This window comes from Schistocerca americana, chromosome 4 (assembly GCF_021461395.2).
Source record: "Schistocerca americana isolate TAMUIC-IGC-003095 chromosome 4, iqSchAmer2.1, whole genome shotgun sequence".
Taxonomy (NCBI): Eukaryota; Metazoa; Arthropoda; class Insecta; order Orthoptera; family Acrididae; genus Schistocerca; species Schistocerca americana.
The window spans coordinates 328,927,206-328,949,226 of NC_060122.1; the positions used below are offsets into that span (position 1 = coordinate 328,927,206).

General features: G+C 42.5%; 1 protein-coding gene across 1 annotated transcript in view; it reads left to right on the forward strand.

The window, feature by feature from the left end:
* LOC124613449 (carboxyl-terminal PDZ ligand of neuronal nitric oxide synthase protein-like) overlaps positions 1-22,021 on the forward strand; it is a 970,717-nt gene that overhangs the window by 1,566 nt on the left and 947,130 nt on the right. The window lies entirely within an intron of this gene.

A 22,021-nucleotide genomic window follows, 5' to 3' on the forward strand; every position in this document is an offset into this window, starting at 1 on the left:
CTTTTTCTATAATGTTTTGTTCCTATTATGGTATAATGTTAGCCATCTACGTTTCCGCTGTTAATTAATTGGATATGCATAAATTCTCCATCTAGAATTTACACATTAAATACAGACGCGTTTTCGAAGCGGGGCTCGAACCCAAGACCCGACTCTACGAGGAAAGCACGCTGCCACAGTATACACAGGGTGAACCATAACTTGACCAACAAACTTTCAGAGGTTGAACTATGGACCAAAATAAAAAATGTTAGTAAACATGGTTTCTAAAAAAATGCATGCCTTAAGAGCTATGAGCACTTGTTCATTTTCGGTTATGTGGTTATGTGAGACACATCTCTTCTACTGAAAAAAGTAAAATTTTCTTGTTTTGGTCCATAGCACCTCCTAAAAAAAAAGCATGCAGTATAGAAGAGTAGAAGAGGCATGTTTCACAGTATCTAAGATGAACGAAATGCTCGTAGCTCTTAAGGTATGCATTTATAACTCATGTTTACTAGGTGTTTTTTTTTTCTTTTTTTTTGGTCGATGGGAATCCAAGAAAAACATTTCTTCTACTACAGTTCGATTTTTATTTGGGCGTGAAGAAAACGATATGGCAATCAACATGCTAGTAGCTTCAGGTGAATTTACTGTATATAGCTGTTAGTATAGCAGAGGTATAAATTTGGGGGAAGGCAACATTAGATCCGTCGTCGGAACGAGAGGTGTTCCAGAGCCCGTCGGGTCGAACTATTTTAGTGTCTACATCCCTACATCAGAATGCCAGAACGGTTCCATCAGCAAGGTCACATCCGCTCCACTCCACCATCTTTGTCAAACCGATCCATTACTAAGTCTCAAATGACCTCGAAGAAAGTGAAAGTAAGCCACCGGAGCCAACGCTTTGCTCTATTCCAATTTTCCTCCACGGGGATAAAAGGATTCAGCTTTCGCTCTGCACTCACTACGTGGCTGTTAATGACTAAGTTTTCCTTAGTTTCCTTAAATATTCGAAGTCAAATGCAGTGAAGGCTTCACTGGAAAAGGTACGGCCAATCCCCTTCCCGAATATGGCCTCGTGTTCCATCTCTAATGAATCAAGTGTCAACAGAACAATCAGTACTAACAGTCCTTTGATTAACATTTTTTCCAGCGTCGGACCCCACATTCTGAATCCAAAATCACTATTAAAGTCGATATTTGGACTGTCCTCTTCAGAGCAACTATACACTGGATTCTATGGGTAGTTCTATTTCTACCTCACTTTTCGGAACGTCACTGGACACTTCACAGTCAGGGTGCTGTCGAGGGATGGCTGTAGGAAAGGATTACTGCATGTATTATTCTAGGAGGTGATTGGCAGGTAACAGAGAACGGCAAATTCCTTCGTTCCTTTAGTAGTTATCGATGATTTTTCTTTAGCTTCCTGGATAAAGACCATGTTCTCTAGCGTAGAACAACAAAGGAGAACGTATTTAAGGTCGGTCAGTCATAGCCTGTACGGGTTAGGCAGATCAGAGGGGCTATGTGTTCAAGGACGTGATGGGCCATACTAAGCTGTGATGGAATCAGAGCACAACTCCCCGTTCCTGCAGTGAACGGGAGTAATGTCAATAGGATTCCGAATAACTTCAAAAGTTACGTATTGACAAACAAATCCATACACCGTAATCATTGGATACTAAAGGTAATTTCTATCGCTACAATTTCCTAAAATTAGACAAAGTGTGAACTGAACGTGCAAACTGAGTGTAAATTGATGAGCGCAACAAGGCTCAACTCCATAAATGTGTCACTTTATCAGATTATATAAAACGAAGTGCAATAATACGACGAGGCCGTAGAATAATAAATTAGCGTGTTTTCTTTTTTTTTATCTAATCTCTGTGAGTTTTCTCATAAGGAACTTTGAATGGACTGATTACACATTAAAATGAGTTGTTCATACATTTTCAATGATTATTGAATCTTTAGTCTGTGGTGTGTGATATCTTTGATATTTATCGAGATGGTATAAGGGAGAAAGAAGATTGGAATTTAAATTCGCCGACGTTGTGGTAATTGTGGAGAGTACATGTTGTCTTTGTGTGGGAGGAGGGGGGGGGGGGATTTTTGGAACAGATGGTTGGTGAGCTCAAGTCTGTCGAATCAATTATTTCGGGATTTGTCTAAAGCTGTAGAAGGAAATAAGTTCTACATTAGAATGGCCGTGTGAATTTCAGCTCAGCTCTTCCTAAAAGATAAAGCACTTTTAAAGCGCTGTTGCACCTACGTCGGCCGTGTGTCGAGCTGATGTTCTGCTGGAAGATAGACGAAGTTCTCTCATACAATTATCGAGATGATTCGACAGCATCGTGTTTCATATCAAAGCCCACCGTTCAATGATTACATATTTGAATGAAGGTATTTATTCGAACTTTGACTGTTGAGTATGAGATATTTTAAAGACAAAAATGCAATTCCTGTGATAATTATTACTCATAATTCGCACTTTCAGCGGTACGTAGTAACATTTCGACATTTGTATATGTGCTCAGTGGAGTGTATCTGGGGCAGCTAACTCGGAAATGAAAGTATGGACTTGCACGTTGGGGGTTATGCGCAGAGTCAACACCTGTGCCTTGTAAAAATAATTTAACAAGGACCGCCGCACTGCCCTTACGAAGACGAATTGCAGCAAGGAAAAGGAATCTGACACGGTAAAAATAATAAAAAGTAGGAGAATAGCTTGTCTTGGACTTTTTTCTTAGGACAGATACACGAAAAAGAACTAAAAAAAATTTAATAGAGACCAGCTGGCGGGAAACAGAGAGGACTGCCACGAATGCGATGGACAGACGATGTGGAAGAATACGAAAAATATGTTAGGGGACGGCGGAGAACCGTGATAAAGCGGATAGAATGGGGGAAAGGGGCTAAGACCCACGGAGGGAAGTAACGCAGTGAGAAGAAGAAGAAGAAGAAGAGGAGGAGGAGAAGGAGGAGGAAAGAGAGGAATACTGGACTACAACAAGATGGCTCTGTTAGATGTACGTTGCAATAGTCATGCAGAGATGAAAAGGTTTGCAAAGTGAAGATTACCGTGAAGAGCTGCATCAAGCCTGTCTTCGGCTGACCATAACAAATTTGAACGAACATGGGACTGAAAGCATGGATCTGGCGTCGCTAATCAGTATAATGCCATTTCAGAGCAGTCTTATAACGTAAAGCACATGAGTGGCGCATGTGCAACAGAAACATCATTCTCGTTATAATATTTTTAATTTTTTTCCACAGTTGTTGAGAGCTTGCCGTGGTATATATCACTGGTCATCGATGCTTTTCCGCAAACAAAATCCCGTTACGTCACCGAGTCATTATAGAGGTCTGATGTTTTCTCTAATGATATCACATATTCTGCGGTCTACCCTACTCGCCAGTGAGATTTTAGGATGAAGTTTCTTGCATATATCTGGTTATTTCTCGTTATCGATCCATCAGGTCGATAAACTACGTTTCCAGAGGGTAGGTTCACTCCACAATGAGGCTGAGTACGCCATGCAAGCTTGTCTCTTCTGCTGTCATTGCCTATTTACCCCACGTAATCACTGACTAGCATTTCGATTATTCTAATCTGTTTCGTGGTTCCGTTTCTTGTTTCGAGGGGCAAACGGTAGTTGAAGAACAGTTCATACCATAAAACATAGTATTTACAAGCATTCGATAAATATGCGCATGTGGGTAAGAGTAGCCGACACAAAACGAGACCATCGTCTCTCTCTCTCTCTCTCTCTCTCTCCCTCTCTCGCTCCCTCCCCCCCTCTCTCTCTCTCGCTCTCTCTCTCCCTCTCTCTCTTTCTCTGACACACACACACACACACACACACACACACACACACAGACAAAATGGTTCAAATGGCTCTGAGCACTATGGGACTGAACATCTATGGTCATCAGTCCCCTAGAACTTAGAACTACTTAAACATAACTAACCTAAGGACATCACACAACACCCAGTCATCACGAGGCAGAGAAAATCCCTCGATTCCCGGCGGGGTCAGGGATTTTCTCTGCCTCGTGATGACTGGGTGTTGTGTGATGTCCTTAGGTTAGTTAGGTTTAAGTAGTTCTAAGTTCTAGGGGACTGATGACCTCAGATGTTAAGTCCCATAGTGCTCAGAGCCATTTGAACCATTTTTGAACCACTCCGGCCGGCCGTGTCAGAAACATCCAAGAGGCTTCGGTTAAGATGAGCTCTGAGTTGCGGTACCATATGAGAGACTCTGTACAGCTTGTCAGGCGTGCAGGTAAAGAGTGACAGGCTGAAAGTTATGAACGCTGTATGAGCCGTGCACAGACAGTGTAATAAGTTGTGCACAGCCCACGAAACGGAGCCGCCCGGGTTCGATTCCTAATTCAGCATACAATCTTAACTTTAATTTTCGGGCAGAAGTACCATTTATAGGCCCTTACCTTCTCACCTGTGAACTAACGAAACGTCCCAGTTGTAGGGGATCTAGCCCTTCCGCATAGACAAAGCGTTTTCTAGGCGTTTTATTTCGCGGGTGAAAGATGGTACTCTGCACGATGAAGGAAAGTCTTTCACATACACTGTCTGGTCAAAAGTTTCGAGACTCCTTTAATGACGGCTTGAACACCGCTGAAGACACTTTCAGTGAGGTGTGTGAATGTATGTGCAGAAATAGTTGCTCATTCGTGTTCAAGAGCCGAGACAACAGAAGATAGTGACGTTGGACGCTAGGGTTTGGAGCGTCGTTCTAATTCATCCAAAAGGTGTTGCATTGGGTTCATGTAGGGACTCTGGGCAGGTGAGTCCATTTCACGAATCTTATTGTATAAAACCATTACCTCACAAATGATGCTATTTGACACGGTGCATTGTCATGCTGATACAGTCATCGTCTGCGAGCTATTCCTCTGCTGCACGCAGTACACGGTGCTGTGAAATGTATTCGTATCCTCCCGCATTTAGTGTTTTTTTTAAACATAACCACGAAAGACACACTCGTACCGTTAACACCACCTCCTCCTTACTCCACTGTTGGCACTACAAATGATGGAAGATAACGTTGCTCAAGCATTCAACTAACCGAAATCCTTCCACCAGATTGCCACAGGGTACAGCGTGACTCGTTACTCAAAATCACTTGTTTACGGTCATCCAGTGTTCAGCGGGGTTTCTCTATGCACTACCGAAAGTGTCGCTCAGCACTGACTGCGAAGGTATGTGGCTTATGAGGAGCTTTTAGACCGTTCTACCCCATTCCCTTTAACTCTACGTACCTTCAATGTACTAGCTGGATTGCTGGTAACGCTTTGGGTCTCGCTAGTGATTCCTTCCGCCGATTTCATACGAGTTTTTATAACTACCTTTTGCAATGTGTGATGGGCTCTGTCCTTTAGTACATGAGGTCTGATTTTTGCTTGGATGTTGTTGTTCCTTCACGTTTCCACTTCAAAACCATTTCATCAGAAGCTATGAAATGTACCTGATAGATTTTTTACTCTGGTGACATCCAACGACCAGACTTTCTTGTGCGACGCATCCTGCTGTCACTCCTTCTCTACGGACAACATTATACTCGCCGCTTTCTTTTGTATTGGCGTGTCCGAATTCTAACAATACCACCACTTGAAAAGTAGGTTAGAAACCAGGTTAATAATGTTGCTCACGCAGCATATGTTCGCATTATCGGGTAACAACAAAGTTATTGACTGTGGATGGTGTCGTCAGAATGGAAATAATGAAGTCACTGTAAAAAAAGTCATTAATTTTGGCACTTATCTTGAATGGATTCCCACGTAGATTTCGTCGACGTTGTTATGGCTCATCTTGTTGATTCTAGGGCGATTCCACTTTGACTGCTAGAAGGTCCAGATCTGTATTTTAGCAATATTTGAAGACCTAACAAATGCGTTTTTCAGGAAATTCTTAATCATCAAACAATCCCAGATCAGAACAATGGTATGGTAGAAATAATTTTTGACTTGGTGTTCACTATCCACATTTTTATTAAACTTCTTGTAAATTCACATATACTTCTTCGTAATTGTCACATCATCAAGAAAACAGTTTTGTATCAATCTTCATATATTTAATTTCCACTTTAACCAAACACAAGACTTGACTGTTCTTTTACAAAGCGAAATAACAACTTAACTTCTGCAAAGTGAAACAAAGACTGCTCTGGGCGCATTCGCGCCAAAACGGTTACGTGTAAGTCAAAGATTATGACAGTCTCACAGAAAGGAATACACACAAGAACCATATCACTGTAATATATCGATACATCGGAGTACCTATACATTAATAAAACCAAATGTGAATATTGTCACAAAATTATGTGTGTTACTTCGCAGAAAAGTAGTATGATATTACTGGTATCGAGAACTGGGTTTGGAGTGCCGTAATGGTCACGTAAATAAAGAACCATTACAACCTCTCATGACATCTGGGGTCCAGTTCTGGCATTACGTAGCGGTGTCCGGAGGCTTCTGATCAGTGTAGCTTCCTGAACATTTCTTCGGCCGTGGGGCCTTGCAGTCAACAGTTCATTGGTTCGAATTGATGGAGGCAAACATATTAATTTGAATAAGCAATAACGTGCTATGTGTTTATTTTATAAACCAACAGAAGCAATTAATGTTTGCTTTCCATCTGAACCAAGGTAACTGGCATGTTACCAGCAGTGCTACATTGCTAAACAACTTGTTTAACTGACGGCTACGCCCAGCATTCCGACTCGTACGAGAATTATGCACCAACAAACTTTGTTGTGGCTCTGTCTTAAAGCAACACGAACTACGCCATAGTTTGGCCGCCCGGTTGGCCGTGCGGTCTAACGCATGCCTTTCCGGGCGGGGAGGGGCGCCGGTCCCCGGCACGAATCCACCTGGCGGATTTGTGTCGAGGTCCGGTGAGCCGGCCAGTCTGTGGATGGTTTTTATGCGGTTTTCCATCTGCCTCGGCGAATGCGGGCTGGTTCCCCTTATTCCGCCTCAGCTACACTATGTCGGCGATTGCTGCGCAAACAAAATCTCCAGGTACGCGTACACCACCATTACTCTACCACGCAAACATGGGGGTTACACTCGTCTGGTGTGAGACGTCCCCTGGGGCTCCACCGGGGGCCGAACCGCACAATAACCCTGGGTTCGCTGTGGGGCGGCGGAGGGGTGTAGTGGACTGGGGCAGTCGTCGTGGGGTTGCGGACCACTGCGGCTGCGGCGGGGACGGAGGCTCTCCGTCGTTTCTAGGTCCCCAGTTAACTTAACATAACATAACATAACGCCATAGTTTACATAAAATCATTCTTAACGCGAAGGTTGGTTTCAACACCACAAAATAATCACATGTGACGGTTGTGTGAGGATAATGGAATGTAGTCGAATTAAGTCGGGTGATGGTGAGGGAATTGGATTAGGAAAGTAGACACTTAAAGTAGTAAAGGAGTTTTGCTAATTGGGGAGCAAAATAACTGATGATTGTCGAAGTAGAGAGGATATAAAATGTAGACTGGCAATGGCGAGGAAAGCGTTTCTGAAGAAGAGAAATTTGTTAACATCGAGTATAGATTTAAGTGTCAGGAAGTCGTTTCTGAAATTATTTGTATGGAGTGTAGCCATGTATGGAAGTGAAACATGGGCGATAAATAGTTTGGACAAGAAGAGAATAGAAGCTTTCGAAATGTGGTGCTACAGAAGAATGCTGAAGATTAGATGGGTAGATCACATAACAAATGAGGAAGTATTGAATAGGATTGGGGAGAAGAGAAGTTTGTGGCACAACTTGACTAGAAGAAGGGATCGGTTGGTAGGACATGGTCTGAGGCATCAAGGGATCACCAATTTAGTATCGGAGGGCAGCGTGGAGGGTAAAAATCGTAGACGGAGACCAAGAGATGAATACATTAAGCAGATTGCGAAGGATGTAGGTTGCAACAGGTACTGGGAGATGAAGAAGCTTGCACAGGATAGAGTAGCATGGAGAGCTGCATCAAACCAGTCTCAGGACTGAAGACCACAACAACAACAACAACAACAACAATGACGGTTGTCTGGGTCGAACCGTTAATTGGAAAGAATTTTCTTCTGTCGAACAAATTGACACTCTTCCTTCGCAAACTGTTCTCATTTTTAAGTTTAGGTGTTCTGTTTAGGTCACTATAGTGTGTGTATAATGTAGAGTCGATTTTATATTGTATGATGATGAGAGACGTACGAAGATGGAACCGAGAGCTGGCACATAGCCTGCTTCTCTTGAATTCCGCCAAGGCGACTAGTATCTGCATTCGACGAATCAACTGTGGCCTATGTTGTTCCTCAATGAGACATTGTGAAAGGCTTGAAATAGTTATACTAATACTCTTTGGTTTGCTTGCTTTAACTGACAAGCGTGACGTTTTAGAACCTTGGGTATGCTAGACGCCTTTTTTCGGCAGAGGGAGCTTTGTCTAGTCGGACCGGCATCGTTCCAACACATAACGTGCGGGCATGCGAGTTAGTCGGTGCCTGGGTCGCATCGTAAACATGGGAATCTGTCGTCGGAAAAGGTAAAGACGGTGTCTAGGCGAACAACTGTCTTAAGAAGTCGAATAGTTTTTCGTTAATAATTACTCAGACCGGAGTTAAAAAGAAGGAGTGAGAGTTGGTGTGACCCTTATTTTGAACGACGTATGAAGAAACAGATATTAGTAACGACCTTGCAGCTGTATTAAATTTATGAAATTTATTGACAACTGTAGAATCTTTCTGACATTAGCTGCATTATGTATGAAGAAATTACCCGTCGGCGACACATAAAAATTTGCTCCCGATCGGGACTCGACCCCAAATTTTCCGCTTAACACGAACGGTCGGCTTAATCACTTCTGCTATTCGAATACGCTTCCAGGACCGACCTAAACTTTCATAATATGTCATACTGTCAATGTCCCTATCGCTCGCCGTAGACAGTATGACATCATGGAAATTTGGGTCGCCGCGCGGGATTAGCAAAGCGGTCTAGAGCGATGTAGTCTTGGACTGTGCGGCTGGTCCCGGCCGAGGTTCGAGTCCTCCCTCGGGCATTGGCGTGAGTGTTTGTCCTTACGATAATTTAGGTTAAGTAGTGTGTCAGCTTAGGGACTGATGACCTTTGCAGTTAAGTCCCATAAGATTTCACATACATTTGAACACAAATTTGGGTCGGTCGTGGAAGAGTGCTCGCTTAGCCGAATTTGTTAAGCCGACCGTTCGTGTCAAGCGGGAAATTTGGGTTCGAGTCCCGGTCTACGGAAAAATTTTCATGTTTCGCCAATAGGTAACGTCTTCATACCTAATGCAGCTAACCGCAGAAATATTTCGCAATTGCGAATAAATTTCGTATATTCTTAGTGTGAGTAGAAATGAAGTGACTGACAAGAATTTACTTAATGTAACGGCCTGTAGTAGATTATAGTAAAAGCAGAAAACTTTTGTCGATAAAAGAATTAAGGTCAAGTATCTACATCTACATCCATACTCCGCAAGCCACCTGACGGTGTGTGGTGGAGGGTACCCTGAGTACCTCTATCGGTTCTCCCTTCTATTCCAGTCTCGTATTGTTCTTGGAAAGAAGGATTGTCGGTATGCTTCTGTGTGGGCTCTAATCTCTCAGATTTTATCCTCATGGTCTCTTCGCGAGATATACGTAGGAGGGAGCAATATACTGCTTGACTCTTCGGTGAAGGTATGTTCTCGAAACTTTAACAAAAGCCCGTACCTAGCTACTGAGCGTCTCTCCTGCAGAGTCTTCCACAAGAGTTTATCTATCATCTCCGAAACGCTTTCGCGATTACTAAATGATCCTGTAACGAAGCGCGCTGCTCTCTGTTGGATCTTCTCTATCTCTTCTATCAACCCTATCTGGTACGGATCCCACACTGGTGAGCAGTATTCAAGCAGTGGCTGAACAAGCGTACTGTAACCTACTTCCTTTGTTTTCGGATTGCATTTCCTTAGGATTCTTCCAATGAATCTCAGTCTGGCATCTGCTTTACCGACGATCAATTTTATATGATCATTCCATTTTAAATAACTCCTAATGCGTACTCCCAGATAATTTATGGAATTAACTGCTTCCAGTTGCTGACCTGCTATTTTGTAGCTAAATGATAAGGGATCTTTCTTTCTATGTATTCGCAGCACATTACACTTGTCTACATTGAGATTCAATTGCCATTCCCTGCACCATGCGTCAATTCGCTGCAGATCCTCCAGCATTTCAGTACAATTTTCCATTGTTACGACCTCTCGATACACCACAGCATCATCCGCAAAAAGCCTCAGTGAACTTCCGATGTCATCCAGAAGGTCATTTATGTATATTGTGAATAGCAACGGTCCTATGACACTGGCACACCTGTAATCACTCTTACTTCGGAAGGTTTCTCTCCATTGAGAATGACGTGCTGTGTTCTGTTATCTAGGAACTCTGCAATCCAATCACACAATTTGTCTGATAGTCCATATGCTCTTACTTTGTTCATTAAACGACTGTGGGGAACTGTATCGAACGCCTTGCGGAAGTCAAGAAACACGGCATCTACCTGTGAACCCGTGTCTATGGCCCTCTGAGTCTCGTGGACGAATAGCGCGAGCTGGGTTTCACACGACCGTCTTTTTCGAAACCCATGCTGATTCCTACAGAGTAGATTTCTAGTCTCCAGAAAAGTCATTATACTCGAACATAATACGTGTTCCAAAATTCTACAACTGATCGACGTTAGAGATATAGGTCCATAGTTCTGCACATCTGTTCGACGTCCCTTCTTGAAAACGGGGATGACCTGTGCCCTTTTCCAATCCTTTGGAACGCTACGCTCTTCTACTGCGTAGATACTACGTTCAGCGGGGAAATTTTTGTATCAGTGAGGACTGCAAAATTGTAGGTGTGGATGGCATAGTTAGGAACATTCACTGTCGGAAACCAATAAAACAAGTTTGTATACATCATGTTATCTTTTATAACAGTTCCTGGTCAAGCGTAATTTCGAGTAGATGGCCATCAGTTACAGACACGTCACCGCGTGATCTGTTGTAAGTTGCCCGGTCGCCAAGTGTTAGCTCACGGTAATTTAACTACAATTTCAAAACGGAGAGCCTACAAGGTCCTGTCACAGTCGCATTGTAGCAGACACAGTACTGTCACAGAATGTATCCTAATATAGTGGCGCAAAGTACAGTGATCAGGGGCGTAAACCACCATCTCTCCTCCCATCTTCGGCAAAATACCAGCAATGAAATCATTTTCTTGCTCGAGCGATCGAACAGGATACCTCAAAATTGAGGGCCACAGCACAAGTATGTGCTACGGACCCTTCCTACAAAGGCAACACCACAGTGACTTCCTCTAATTGCGGTATTCATTAGAATTGTGAACTCACTTATAAAGCAGCAACAAGGGACTTCACGGTTTAGCATTGATACCAAATTATGGAGAAGCTTATTTTCCACATTTACAAATGATTGCCAAATATTGAAGAAGCGGTACGTGACAGACAAATTGTGAGATCGAATCACCAGTGAACACGAAAACTGTGGATCTCTTGTCCGACACCAGTTAGTGAAGCCACACTTGATAATAAATATATTATTATTTTAAAAAATATCCGTGGGCGAGTAGCTGTTGTTTTAGTATGGATCATTATTATAATTATTTGCGTTGACTCATTTTACAACTTTTAAAACTAAAAGTAATAACTTCCCTCCCATAGCTCAAATTTTCCAGATTGTTTTGAATCACATCACTTACATTTATTGCAAATTTATGGTGTTAAAATGTTCATGAAATGAATGTACGTGAAGTAATCGAGGCCTCTTTTCATAAAATTTTGGTTCCGTCCGTTTTCCTGTGGCTCATTAGTCTGTCACCCTGCTTCGTTTGCAACACCATTAGCGCTATTGTACGTGTTATTACCAAAGTGACACAAAACGACCTACACAATCATCAGATGTCAGTTATGACGGAGCAGGTTAATGAAGTGAACACAAAACCTATTATGTTATCATAACAATGTTTAATCATATCTCTCATAAAAAAAGACGAGACACGGGGCAGGCCTTAGACCGACTGCAGCCTACAAAGCAGTACGAGGAACGATCTATGACCGTGGTACATGTGATCAGCATGATGTCAATGCTTTCAGCCGTTATTTCCAGTAGATGAACCCTGATGATGAGACTGCTTCTTTATCCTAGCACATCCTCATTTGGCCTCATGAGACTTAACGGATCGTGTTGCAGATATCCATACCTCAGAAAAATCCAAGGAGGTGCCAGGAATCGAGCCTAGGACCTTCTGCGCTGAAGGAAACAACGGTAGCCATTCGCCATGGAGGCGGTTCGTCATGGCTTTCAGTAAATGTTAATACAATCAGAAGTGTGTCTCAAGTAGAGGACGAAGTGTACTTTGGATTCACTTACAAGTGGCTGCAGGTGGTAACGAACAACCGAGAAAATTACGAGGAAAGTATTATTGTGTTGTCAGAAATACAATTGAAAGTTATGTGAAATACTGTGTAGAATTATATAAAAATTCAAAGAGATATTATTCTGCAGAAGTCTGTCAGATGTCGACCCTGTTCCTACAGTCGATACTGGTTACAAGAAAGTCAGCTGTCTGTATTCAAAATCCATTGCAGAAACTTATTACTAGCGACTGTAGCTTTTGTAATTGCACTTTTGCCTCTGTATGCCACGATGATCTTCCCTAGGTTTTCTGCGGAGCTATATTCAGCAAAGGAAACAAGTGTCCCAGAATACACCATGATGAGAGCAAAGGGTAAGTTAACGTGTACAGCATAGAGTTCGTTTATTGGATGTTGTCGGGACAGGACGTCGTAAGTTTTCCGTTCGTGACCTGAAGCACAACTCGCGACTGCCGGTTTTCGTCCCCGCCCTCCCCCGCCTCCCCCCTTCGGCCACCAATTCAGAAAAGACTTATATGTCGGGAGGCGACGAGAGAAGAAAACGTTTTCTGAAGCTGTAAGGACCATAAATTCACCTTGCAAATTTTAGATCTCATCCTTTGCAATTTTAATATAAGAACTCCACTAGACATATTTACGATTCATGGGATAAGGCTACTTATAATGCCAGGAATAGGATTTGTCACAAGATCATGGTGTTCTTGTGGCAAACATATCCATACTCATCTACTTTGTTTCCGGTGTACGTCGGCAATCTAGTGCGAAATGAATAGCGAAAGGGCTAAGCGATACTCTACGCTAGTTGCCTGGGAATTACTAAGACTCTCATCTCTATCAATGCTTAACAGTTTGCGAAAAGAACGATACATATCGTAATTCGCAATCCACAGCAATCAGTGCCTGTCTCTCCTACCTCCCACAGATGTGCAAGAACTAGTGCAAGGTTATAGGACGACTCAGTTTAACAAACGACTAAGGTGTTCAAACAACCTAATTTATTTTTAAAAGCTTTAATTATTTTTATCTATTCTCGTGTTGAAAATATCCACATGCGGTTCATTGGTTTACACTGGAGCCATTATATAGGATAGTAACAGTGTTTGAAGTAGTTCGAATTATTGTCTGCTTTGTTCTGATAGACTTAAACATAGAGTTACGCTCTACCAAAACTATAGTTCGGCACGTACACCGCATAAATGATGTAGCAAATGGTAGAATTGCCGGTAGCGATTGGTAGGGAAGGAAACATAAATGAATGTGTAGGAAGGAAACTGGGAACCAACGACTTCTCTTTGCTTTTTGTTCATCTGTTTGTTAGTTTGTTTCACGCGTAATTATAACCAGGCATCATTCACTGTCAGTCCATGACGTATTTTACATTCTTACAGAATATAAATTGCGTGTCGCAAGTAATGAACGTTTATTGATTGCGTAACTTCTATGCTTTTATGTAACCAAAGCAGTTACCTTTGATACAAGTTCAGTTTACATGCACAAACATAAAAATACATATAATTATTGTTGTTATTTCGCAACCAATAGCACGTCCTTCATTATGAACAAAGGCAAGAGTTTCTTGTTATTAGTGATAAATACTGAAGTTTTTTATGAGTAACAGAAATGTCTTATACAGGGTTATTACAAATGATTGAAGCGATTTCACAGCTCTACAATAACTTTATTATTTGAGATATTTTCACAATGCTTTGCACACACATGCAAAAACTCAAAAAGTTTTTTTAGGCATTCAGAAATGTTCGATATGTGCCCCTTTAGCGATTCGGCAGACATCAAGCCGATAATCAAGTTCCTCCCACACTCGGCGCAGCATGTCCCCATCAATGAGTTCGAATGCATCGTTGATGCGAGCTCGCAGTTCTGGCACGTTTCTTGGTAGAGGAGGTTTAAACACTGAATCTTTCACATAACCCCACAGAAAGAAATCGCATTGGGTTAAGTCGGAAGAGCGTGGAGGCCATGACATGAATTGCTGATCATGATCTCCACCACGACCGATCCATCGGTTTTCCGATCTCCTGTTTAAGAAATGCCGAACATCATGATAGAAGTGCGGTGGAGCACCATCCTGTTGAAAGATGAAGTCGGCGCTGTCGGTCTCCAGTTGTGGCATGAGCCAATTTTCCAGCATGTCCAGATACGCGTGTCCTGTAACATTGTTTTCGCAGAAGAACTTTAAAGCGTGAGATAGCACAAAACACGTTAACTTTTGGTGAATTGCGAATTTGCTGCACGAATGCGTGAGGATTCTCTACCGCCCAGATTCGCACATTGTGTCTGTTCACTTCACCATTAAGAAAAAATGTTGCTTCATCACTGAAAACAAGTTTCTCACTGAACGCATCCTCTTCCATGAGCTGTTGCAACCGCGCCAAAAAATTCAAAGCGTTTGACTTTGTCATCGGGTGTCAGGGCTTGTAGCAATTGTAAACGGTAAGGCTTCTGCTTTAGCCTTTTCCGTAAGATTTTCCAAACCGTCGGCTGTGGTACGTTTAGCTCCCTGCTTGCTTTATTCGTCGACTTCCACGGGCTACGCGTTAAACTTGCCCGCACGCTTTCAACCGTTTCTTCGCTCACTGCAGGCCGACCCGTTGATTTCCCCTTACAGAGGCATCCAGAAGCTTTAAACTGCGCATACCATCGCCGAATGGAGTCAGCAGTTGGTGGATCTTTGTTGAACTTCGTCCTGAAGTGTCGTTGCACTGTTATGACTGACTGATGTGAGTGCATTTCAAGCACGACATACGCTTTCTCATCTCCTGTCGCCATTTTGTCTCACTGCGCTCTCGAGCGTTCTGGCGGCAGAAACCTGAAGTGCGGCTTCAGCCGAACAAAACTTTATGAGTTTTTCTACGTATCTGTAGTGTGTCGTGACCATATGTCAATGAATGGAGCTACAGTGAATTTATGAAATCGCTTCAATCATTTGTAATAGCCCTGTATAAGTTCGACAAAGTATTAAATCGATGTTTGATATGTTGTTTTGCATATTTATTTATTTCACTTTATTGTTAAAGAATTTGCGTTTTCTAGCGCTATACGGTAAATCTCTATTGTTTCCTTCATTGCCACTACAACATGCCTCTATTGCACGTTACAAATTAACAATTTTCGAATACTGTTCACTTTTAAGTAGCAGATAGGAGGAAAAGAACAAAAATGTTGCATATGTTACCCAGCCCTTTATGCATCCTCATTAAGTTTCTAAATAGTTCACGGCTTCCTGTTTTTGAGGTATCTGGTAAGACACTGATCTCATACGTAAAGAAAAAGATCAGTATGAGGTAACACCCGATGAGTATACAACACAGGTAGTATGCGGGTAACGTGGGTGCGATCTAAACTGACCAAAGCTACTAGGAAAAGTACTGTAGTCTACGGTTACTTATGATGGTCTACGGCAGTCTACCATAGTTTTGCAATGCTATATAGACATCGCGAACGGGAAATGTGAAACATGTAGCATAAATTTGCCACCGACGGCTGTGGGTCGATAATTCATCGTCAGTAGCATAACCATGCAAGATCCCCTCGCTTCTAAACTGACAGTATAACTGGTCAGCATTTCCACCCGGAATTTGCGAGTGTAAGTCGGACCTTCCTTGATCCGCCATGGTGGGTCGTGTCGTCGGATTTCCTCCTACCTGTGCGCGTTTCAGCTCTCGTAAATGTTGTCCCGTGCAGATTCTTCATTGGCGCATTGGATGTCTCTGTCGGTGGAAGCTAATTATCTGAAATTGCTGTCGATCAGCTTTGCGGTATCTATTTACTCAAAATTAACATTTAGAATGCCGTAATATCACTTTTGTTCCTATTAGATCAATAATGAAACACTCATGTCACAAACTACTCGTAACCGAGAGCATGGCTACCATCGAGCAAGACAGGAAGAGCTCTTAACGCCGACTGCCGACTTTGGCGCGCAGTCCGTATCTCTTGCTAGTTTCGTCACAGATCGTGGATTTCCGATCAAGTTAGTAGCTACTAAGATATGCATTTTTTAATGAACGGGTGTGAATTTTAACGAGGCAAAATTATGATAAATTGATTTAAACATCCAGAGGCTCCTCCTAGTATTCATGTTGTAATAAATGACTTTAATTATTAAATATAAATAAAAAATCGGTGACTTTGGCGCCAAGGTGGCGGTACTTCCCGTCGTGTATATTTTCCAGGCTGACCCTTGTTGCTACGGTCCAGCGCCGAGCCTCACCCCACTACGCGCTACATATGGTCGCTTCGTCACCTAGCCAGCCAGCGTGGGAAATGCTCTCCGACTCATGGCCGGCTACGGACTACAACACTTCCTAACTATCGTGAATAATTTATTAAAACTGGTAAAATGTCTTCCTCACGTAAGACCCACCATACAACCACCGCAAGTTAATTTGATCAAAAGCTGCTGTGATGCTATACATAAAAAAAGAGGCTGGCAGGCGGAGGTGGAATGCGAACCGAATATTCATGAAGGAACAAAATGCAATCGGCATCAACGCGGTATTGAAATAGCAACCCTTTGAAAACCTGCTATGAGGAAGTGTTTCCTGTAACACTTACAGTTGCATGGTTTTAAATATGATAGCCTCATAATGAATATTCCTGAAATATGTTTGTGAAATAATGTCTTGGAATGCTACAGTCTTTCTAGCATCATGAAACACTATGTAGGCATCTCTATTCTAACGGTAACACTACATCTACGTCTACATCATTACTCTAGAATTCACAATTAAGTTGCTGGCGGAGGGTTCATCGAACCACCTTCAAGCTATTCCTCTGCCGTTCCACTATCGAACGGCGCTCGGGAAAAATGAGGACTTAAATCTTTCTGAGCGAGCTCTGATTTCTCTTATTTTATCACGATGATCGTTTCTCCATAGGTAGGTTGCGACGAAAGACTATTTCCGCAGTCGGAGGAGAATGTTGGTGACTTAAATGTCATCAGAAGACCGTCCAGCAACGATAAACGGCCTCGTTTTCATAACAGCACCCCAATTTACGTACCAAATCCATAGCACACTCTCTCGTATTTTGCGATAATGCAAAACGAGATGCCTGTCGTTGAACTCAATCCCATCTGATGCGGATCCCACACCGCACAGCAATATCCGAGAAGAGAGAGGACAACCGCAGTGCGAGCAACCTCTTTAGCAGACCTGTTGCATTTTCCAAGTATTCTGCCAATAAATCACAGTCTTTGATTTGCTTTCCCCACAACATTATCTGTGAGCTAGTTATTTAACTTATTCACAATTGTAATCCCTAAGAATTTACTTGAGTTTACAGCCTTTAGATTCGTGCGATTAAGAGGATTTCTTTTAGTATTCATCCGAATAGATTTACATTTCTTATTTTTTACAGTTAATTACCACTTTTCGTACAATACAGATATCTTGTCTAAGTGTTTTTAGAATTGGTTTCGATCATCTGGTTACTTTACAAGACAGTAAATGACTGCATCATTTGCAAAATATCTTAGAGAGCTGCTCAGATTGTCTCCTACGTCGTTTATGAAGGTCACAAAGAGCGGAGAGACTATGACACTTCCTTCGGGAACTCCAGATACTACTTCTGTTTTACTAGACGACTTTCCGTCAGTTACCAGGAACTGTGACCTTTCTGACATGAACTCACTAATTCGGTTGCACAACTGGGCCGATACTCCACTGGGACACAATTTGGTTAGAAGTCGCTTGTGAGTAACGCTGTCAGAAACCTTCTGGTAACCTAAAAACTTGGAATCAATTTAACATCAGCTGTAGATGTCTCATTACTTCGTGAGAACAAAATGCTAGTTGTGTTTTACGAGGGTGGGTCAAATGAAAACCTCAAATTTGTAATAACAAATCGAAATTTCGCTCCGTTATCCTGTAAGTTGGTAAGCGTGCTACAAACAGCGTGCAGAATGGCCTGTATGTGGCAGCATAGTGCAGATGCACACATACCGTCGCAGTATCAGTATAAAGATGGCCGCTCCACTTGCGACTTGTACCAGGGAAGAACAGCGTTCTGTTATTCTATTTTTGCGTAGTGAAGGTGTGAAACCTACTGAAATTCGTCGACGAATGAAGGTTCAGTACGGTGATGGATGTTTGTCACAGCAGCAAGTCTACAAATGGAGTAGGAAGTTCGTAAATGGTGTGACTTCAGTGGAAGATGCTCCTCATCCAGGTCAGGCTCAACGAGTTGTGACTCCACAGAACATTGCAGCAGTCGAAGCCATAGTGAAGGAAAACCGGCGAATGACACTGCAGCATGTTTACAGATTAGTCATGGGTCAGCACACCACACTGTGCATGATGTGCTCCAGTTTCACTAAGTGTCTGCAAAATGGGTGCCACAGCAGCTGACTCCTGAAATGAGAGAACGACATGTTGATGCTTGTGAAGAACTTCTTCGGCGCTTTGAACGAGAAGGTGATAACTTCCTTGCACGAATCGTTACTGGGGAGGAAACCTGGGTTCACTTTCACCAACCGGAAACGAAGAGAGCGAGCAAGGAATGGCGCCATTCCTCATCACCAAAACCCAAGAAGTTTAGAACAGAACCATCAGCAGGGAAGGTTATGCTGAATCTCTTTTGGGACGAAAAAAGGCGTCATTTTGGAGCATTACATATCTAGAGGGACCACTGGGACCAGTGCATCATACACACATCTCCTACAAAATCATATGCGGCGTGCAATCAAATCAAAGCGACATGGTTTGCTGTCACCAGACGTCCTTATGCAACATGACAATGCAAGACGCCATACTCCCCGTACAACAGTTGCAACAGTCACAGACCTGCATTTTGAGGGTCTTCCTCATCCACCATACTCACCAGAACTTGCCCCAAGTGCTTTCCATATATTTGGACCACTCAAAGACTCAATGGGAGAAAAGAAGTTCCGTTCTGCATGAGTGGTTGCGCGGACTACGTAACGAATTTTTTTTTCTAAAGGAATTTATGCAGTTTGTAATTGCTGGAGGACTTGCATTGAGCGTGGGGGAGACAATGTCGAAAAGTGATACAGCTTTCTACCACTTCTGCACAATAAATAATATTTAAAAAATATATTTAAGGTTTTCATTTGACTCACCCTCGTACAAGAATGATATTTCCTGAATCCGTACTGACTATTTGTCAATAAATCGTTTTGTAATAGGTAATTCATAATGTTCGAACACAGTATATGTTCCACATCCTACTGCAAATGGCAGTCAGTGACGTGGATCTGTAATTCAGGACATTTGTCCCTGTTTCGTCTCTTGGATATTGGTGTGACTTGAGCAACTTTCCAATATTTAGGTACGTATCTTTTGACGAACGAGCGGTTGTATATGAACCATGAGTATGGACCTGTTGTATCAGCCTGTTCTGAATAGAACCTGAGTGGTGTACAATCTGGACGAGGGATCTTGCCTTTGTGAAACGATGTAAGCTGCTACGCTACATCGAAGATATCTGCTTCATGTTGCTAATGTTGGCAGTTGTTCTAGATTCGAATCCTGGAATATTTACTTCGGCTTCTTTAGTGAAGAAGTTTCAGAAAATTGTATTTAGTAACTCCGATTTAGTGGCATTGCCATCAGTGACATCACCATTGCTATCGCGTGGTGAAGGTATTGATTGCGTGTTGCCAATGGTGTATTTTATATACCATCAGTATATGTCCGGTATCTCTTTGGGTTTTCTGTCAGATTCCGAGACAATATTTCGTCGTAAAAACTGTTGAAAGCATGTCGCATTGAATTTCGCGCTAAATTTTGAGCTTCTTAGCGCCCAGTGATTAGTTCGTACCGGAAAGTTATAGGGCTTTTATTTTCGTAAGTACTCGTGAGAAATAATGAAATAATAATATAATAACCGCATCCGTCCCTCGGTGTACAGCGAACGCGATGGCAGAGTACTTGAGACCGCATCGCAGAGAAGCCGGGTTCAGATCTTCGTCCACTCGTCCAGACTTGGCTTTTCCGTGTTTGCTCTAAACCATTACGTCGAATGCCCGTCCTTGTTCTATACGTTTCAAGTCTGCCTGTAATAGTCAGTCATTACTTTTCAGCACAGTGTGTCTGTATGATGTTGGTGGGCCGGCCATTGTGGAGGAGCGGTTCTAGGCGCTTCAGTCTGGAACCACGCGACCGCTACGGTCGCAGGTTCGAATCCAGTCTCGAGCATGGATGTGTGTGATGTCCTTAGGTTAGTTAGGTAAGTATTTCTAAGTTCTAGGGGACTGATGGCCTCAGAAGTTAAGTCCCATAGTGCTCAGAGCCATTTTTTTATGTTGGTGGCTGTGCTGAGTACCTGCCAGCGTTGTGTTGGTGTTGTTAGGGACAGTTAGTCATATGAAGGGAAGGAAGAGAGTGAAATCCGCGCCCGGCACATAGTCCATCCCTCCAGATTAGCACCAAGGGAGTGCCGAGCTTGATGCCCCAATCTCACTGGATGATTACCCTCAACACTGCCACATGCTCTCATTCCACAAGACACCGGAGACAAGTTTAACATTTATGCCACAACGTGGACGCCCAATCTGATAATCAAGAACTGGACATCGCTACCTCTTCTCCCTTTACTGATCACACAATGACGTAAATTTCGTCCAGAGTAAAAATTACTTTAATGTCTTGAAACACTTTTTCTGCGTGGAACATCCATTCGGCTATTGGGTTTAATGTCTCTTTGTTGGTTGTTCGTCAAAAGCCGTGGCCTACTTAGAAGTGCTGAATACACGCCAAGCATTTACAGAGGTGTTGATCCTTTGACTACAATAACGAAACTGAAGAGCGAGTTCATCTTCTTATTATTCTTATTCTTCTTTTTTTACTTCAGGAATTTCTTCCATCCCTTCGTAGGCCTTCGATGTTTATGCTTCCATATTGTTTAAAACCTTAAGATAGTTTGGAAAATCTTTTATTGACGATCCACTGTACATGTTCACACCAGCTGATGCGGTACTTGTTTATTTTTTTCCTGGACTACTTTTGTCTCTAGTAATTACTTTAGTATTTCATACCTTATAATTAATTTTCCTTTTTTTTATGATGAATTTGAGTCCTGCGGTAAAATTCCTCCAGAATCCGAGACTGGCCTCTCTTCAAGATGAGTAGGTGATGGGATGCAGGCGAGATAATAGTGTTTGTACTTACGACGAAGGATTTTCTTGAAAAATCAACTGCGAGTGTTAACTGACCGAAAATTTTCACTCGGACTTACTGATCAGAAAATTTTGGGGATCACTGTAGTACCTCAGAATACTAAAACTCTCAATCCAAAATCATAAGAATGTAGCAAATACAGGAGCAAAAGAAATATTAACAGTAGAAAGTTATGCCATTCTCCTATGAAACACCAAAAGCACACTTTCTTGGGGCAGTCCAGTTTCGCAACACTCATGTGATATTGTCTTCTAGTGGGTGTAATAATCAAACTTTGCATATGCTTAACGGTGCTTTACCAGCAGTAAGAGCAAACGCTGCGTCTTGTAGCGAGGGACTCACACAGGTGGTTGATCGTACATGTACTTAACACTCCCAACAACTTCTGAAACGGTACTCTGTACTGTTAACATCCCGCTGACGATATAATCA